Here is a 5,780-nt window from a genome sequence, read left to right as displayed (position 1 = left end):
CTTATATATATCAATAATAAGATAAACAGACAGCTTACACCGTCACACACACACAATCACACCAGTCCCATCAATCTCAATCACCGACTGTCCACTGGACCAGCCCTGCCAGTGGGGGACCGCAGCCGAACCCACCAAATCCCCGCTCATCATATTGAGCGATTTCCCGTTCATTAATGTGCACATCCCCTTCCGTGGCGGGTTCCACGAAGGGCGAAACTAGGGCGTGAAGCCACTCCCGCAAGTAGAAACTTTATTAATGAAAGAACAATACTCTCAAGAACCCTAATTATTTGATGATAATCTGAAAACTGAATGAATATTTATGAAAACATCAGGTTACGTTATATAGGAATATAACGTAACACTTATTCCTAAACCTAATATACAATGGGCTTTGGAATTCTCGTTCTATTTCTTTAATTTGCGCGTCAGCTCGTGTGATGGTCGATCGACCATGCAAGGCAGTCGATCGACTGGTCTGCACTGAACAGTGGCTTCTGTAAGTCGCGCTCTGGTCGATCGACTGTGGAGGCCAGTCGATCGACTGCAGTAGCTGGTACTTGGCTTCTAAATTCTTCATAAAGTTGTCTTTGAAGCCTCGAAATGCGCACCAAGTTCATTCCTTGTGTAAATACTTCATGTTAAATGCAATGCAAGGTACTCGGGGACGGATTTAGCTTGATTTCCGCTGGATTCTTCACATTTCTGCAATAATGTACAAAAACACGAAAGTAGACAGAAATAGGGAGAATAGTAGCATAAACTACATAAATGAGCTCTGAAATGCGTGTAAAATAGGGTGTAAAACATCATATAAAAGACACGCATCAAACTTCCCCAAACCAAACCCTTGCTTGTCCCCAAGCAAGAACTAGACTCGATCCTAAAACCTAATTGGAACGAGTTCAATCTCAGAGCGAAATGCAAACCGAATAGCCTAAACCAATTTAATGCTACAACTAATAATCAATTAGCAATATGAATCATTCAAACGAGTTATGAAGCCGTTAAAAACTGCTGAACCGTCAACTATAGAGACTTATCAAATCGGACTCTCACGGGTCGCTCATATCACTCAATAAGTACAGGTGAGTATATGTAAAGATAGAAAGAATTCATTTTGTAATGACACTCACCTAACTACGACCTATAAGAACATGCCTGCAGTCTAATATGAAAATAATCTCTATAACCGTACATATGCATTCCAACCAATCAAATGACCATGACACATGCCGAGGTAAACATGGATATGTGAGGTAATGGGTAAGGAGAGGCTAAGGTAAATTTGGATAAAAACAGAGATAAGAGCCAAGCTAGTAACTAAGGGAACCCAATTAGTAACAACATCCAGCTTCTTGCTCAAGTATAACAATAAGACGGTTGCTAATTATCAAGCACAAATCTCACAACCTCCGATGTAATTGTAATTCCCCCAAAGATGATAATAAAGCATGGGAATAAAATCACCAACTGATCAAAACTCCAACCATGTGATTTTGATTTTTCTCTTTTCTTGGGTTTCAGTCGATCAACCAAGATGGACAGTCGATCGACCGCCCTCTACAGTACAGCATGCGTTTTTTCTTTTTTTTTTTCGAATCATTTTTCTTCTCTTTTTTTTTTTCTTTTCATTGTTTCTTTCTTTCCATTTTCATCTTCCCAACATCATCTCAAAATGAGCATTAGCTACCAAAAATGAAGTAACAATCCCAAGAACATAAACTACTAGCTTGACAAGGGCAGGCTAAATGTAGGATGTAGTAACGGGACAAAAAGGCTATTTTTGGCAGTGTGGAGCTTATGGGCAAAAAGAATAAAGGAAACCTGTTCCACATGTGTCAACAAACCACAAACCAAATGCATACAGGTATTAAGCAGATGAAGTTCATATTTATGCATATTGATATAACATGTCTCATAAGGAGTACTACTCACAATCCTAGATAAACTGGTCATAGATGTCACCAGTTATAAGCTCTAAATCTCAGAAAATGATGTAGTTTGCCAAAAATCAAAGTCAAGTCTCAAGATTCAGCGAGTAAATTAACGAAAACTCGTAGATATGCATATAAGATTCTACTAATAACGTGTTAATTAGCAAGGCTTAGGCATAAAACAGCTGAAAATGCAATGTCCTCATAGAAATACTACCGTTCCGACTTGACCTATATGCTAAAATAAACGTGATATTTTGGATTTTTGAAATTTTTGAGATTTTTTCAATTTTTTGGTATATATAAGGGAAATGAAATAAACAATGCAAACTGAAATAAAATAAACGTGATACAGAAATGCAATAAAAACATATGAATGCAATGCAAAACCCTTCCCCAAACCAAATCACACAATGTCCCCATTGTGCAAAATCATATAGTGAAATAAAAGGGAAATGAGATTTTTGCGATAACTACCTAAATAAGACATGAAGTAAGGACTTGGAAACTCACAAGACTTTAAGCGCAGCAAAAGGAAACCTCCCCAAACCAGCGTGAGCTAGGAGGTTTCAGTAGCCAGCAGTGCTACCATAAGTACCTTAAAAGACAGAAAATACCACGCATAAATCCGAGAAAACAATTTATTAAACGCAACATTATGTGTAAAATAAAGAAACGGAAGAAAACAGAAATGAGTCGGAGAATAAAGTGAAGAAAAGACTCCCTAAACTCCGCAAATCGACCAAACACAGCAGGGGAATGGTCGTGAACAGGTACAACAGCGAACATGGTCGATCGACCACATCACCCAGTCGATTGACCAGAGTGAACAGGAATAGAAGCTCCAGGAAGTCGCAGCTCAGTTGATCGACCATACTGGCCAGTCGATCGATTGAAAAACCTGCTGTAAGTTCTGATTTCTTCGAATTAGCTCAATAAATTGAGCCAACATGGTCTATAAACCTGCAAATACACATAAAAACACGCCCAAAATTGCGCAAAACCCAAATGTAAAGTCTAAAGTATATAAAATCCTAAGCAAACTTATTAAAATGCGAAGTCTCGCGCACACAAAAGCAATAAAAAGAAAGTTTAACGGAAGCAAATAAAATGAATGGTTTTTGAAAAAGTCTTAATCAACTAATAGTTGATCAAGAATGGCCACGGAATGGCCCACTTGCTCGGCTTCTGGCTACAAGAAGTATCCTCTACAGTGCTCATCTCCTCAGCTGCACTCTTCTCAACTCCAACATCCGCAAAACTCAACGGATCAACAACTTCAACATCTTCCCAAGCAATGACCTCTTATGGCTCATCAAAGTCCATGTCGGACTCCCTCACTTTGACTGGCTCCTCATCAGGCTCCTCATTTGTGCCATAGCTAAGACATCCTAAACCGCCTCTTTGAACGATTGGCCCCTTCACAGCTGGAGCAACATGCAGCTCTTCCTTCCCCAAACCAGCTCCTGCAATATCCAAAACAGAGGAATCTTCCTCCAATTTGCTCCCAATTTGGGGCGGAGGGATTACAACAGGAATAGGCATAGAGGCAGGCATGTCAAAAAGCATAAAATAGGATTTCTTTTCAGAAACCGTATTACAAGTGACTGCCACATAGGATCCTTCTTCTTAGCTGTCTGGGCAAAGACAATGGAATGCTTCCCTACTTTAAAGGTCAACGTCCCTGAACCAACATCAATAACTGCACCAACAGTGTGCAGAAATGGTCTGCCCAATATGATAGGAATGTGGGCATCCTCGGGCATATCTAGTACAACGAAGTCAACTGGGAAAAAGAACTTTCGTATTTGCACAGGAATGTCCTCTAGGACTCCTATAGGCTGGACCGCAGAACGATCAGCCATTTGTACTGTCATGTTGGTGACTGCAAACCTAGTCAATTTCAACTTCCTAGCAAGACTCAAGGGCATTACACTAATGCTGGCTCCTAGGTCACATAAGGCCTTCTCAATAGAAAAGGTGCCAATATTACATGGGACTGAAAAGCTACATGGGTCTTCTAGCTTATGAGGTGCAGTATGGGTCAAATAAGAACATGACTCCTCAGTTAGTGCGACAGAATGCACAATTTCAAGTGACTTCTTTTTAGACAAAAGTTGCTTCATAAATTTCATGTAAGCAGACACTTGATTAACTAACTCAAGAAGCTACGAATAACATTTTCAAATTTGTTAAACGATACCTGTTCCTTTGTCGGCACTAATCTCTCTAGATAAGAGGCTGAAAGAAGTAACTTAGCCCACTCCTTTAGGTCTCGCATGCCGGCTTCGGTGGACTTAGGCTGAAAATCCACTACCTTCTCCTTGTTGTAGCTTGACCCTTCTTCAGACCGTCTAAAAAATGAACCATTAATCGTCATCGGGTCATACTTTGGAACCGGGACTGACCCATCAGCATTTGGGTCTTGCCTCAATATTTTCGGAGTCGTCGTACCCCGAAACAAGTGGTCCCTCAAGTTATTTGGCATTGGAGGATGAAAAGACTCACTATCAGCAGCGTTGTCAGTCGATCGACCATGCATGTCAGTCGATTGACTGACTTCTACAGGAACAGTAGCTGTGTCACTTCGCGGACTGGTCGATCGACTGGGTATGTCAGTCGATCGACCGACATACCTGCTGATCGTCTTCTTCTTGCTATTATTCGTCACAACCTTCTTCTTACTTAGTTCCGCCTCATCTTTTCCAATAGCTTCCTCGACCATAGCGGGCCCATCAAGGGTAGACCCACTCCTCAAAGTAATAGCATTAAGGGTCTCTTTTTGATCCGTCTGCGAGGCCCCAGAGCTCGAGTTGCACTCTTGCTAGCCAATTAAGCAATTTGGCTCTCCAACATTTTCATCCCGGCCTCTCTAGCTTGAGACTCTTTCAGCAACAAATTTTTCAACTCGGCAAAATCGAAACCATGGGACTGCTGCTGCTGCTGAGGGACATACGAAGGCTTTTGATATGGCTGCTGCTGCTTATGAGGGTGCACATACTTCTACTGCTGCTGCTGTGGGGGTGGAGTTGGATTTTGGATATTCTGGCTACTCCACCTCAAGTTTGGATGGTCATTTGGCTCAAAATAAGTGTTTGTCTGCCTATAATGTTGAAAAGCAGCACAAGACCCATATGGACTGCTGTAGTTGTCTGAAACATGTCCTTCTCCTCCACATCTCTTGCAGACGAAAGGACCGCCTGAAACAGAATTCACATGATAGATCCCTCCTTTTGAAGCTCCTCCCAACTCGTACTTATCAAATCTCGCCGTAAGAGCCTCTAATGCAGCTACAAAAGGGGATTCAGCACTTCTCCTTTGATTTCCCCTGGAATTTCCATACTCAGCTTTATGGGTGGCCAAATCATCAATAATTTTCCACCCCTTAGTTTCTCCAACATTCTCCTGGAATCTACCATTAGCTGCCGCATCTAGGATAGCCCTCTAATCGTCATAAAGCCCATTATAAAATTGATTGCACATGCTCCATTTCTCGAACCCATGGTGCGGAATAGTTCCCACCAACTTCTTGAAACGGACCCACGCCTCATGAAAATTCTCATCAGGACCCTGTTTAAAGCTCGTGATCTGAGCTCTAATGGCATTTGTCTTCGAGGCAGAGAAATATTTCTTGTAGAATGCAAGGGCCAGCGAATTCCAATCGGTGATCTCGTTAGTAGCTCGATCCAAGTCTCGGTACCACTCCCTTGCAGCATCACGAAGAGAGAATATGAACATAGTCTCCTTCAGCTGGTCCTGGGTCACACCTATTGGTGGGGGTATGGAACAACAATAATCAATGAATGTCTCCATATGTTTGGCTGCATCTTCATTTGCAGC

At 41.6% G+C, this 5,780-nt stretch overlaps 1 non-coding gene across 1 annotated transcript; it reads left to right on the top strand.

Moving 5' to 3' along the window:
* Positions 1-5,436: 5,436 nt before the first annotated feature.
* LOC141622226 (small nucleolar RNA R71) lies at positions 5,437-5,543 on the top strand. Its single transcript, XR_012532905.1, has one exon. It is a non-coding gene; the product is annotated as a small nucleolar RNA R71 (small nucleolar RNA).
* Positions 5,544-5,780: the final 237 nt, after the last annotated feature.

Source organism: Silene latifolia, chromosome 1 (genome assembly GCF_048544455.1).
Source record: "Silene latifolia isolate original U9 population chromosome 1, ASM4854445v1, whole genome shotgun sequence".
Taxonomy (NCBI): domain Eukaryota; kingdom Viridiplantae; phylum Streptophyta; class Magnoliopsida; order Caryophyllales; family Caryophyllaceae; genus Silene; species Silene latifolia.
Note: the sequence above shows the minus strand (reverse complement) of the source record. Positions and strands in the feature narration are given on the sequence as shown.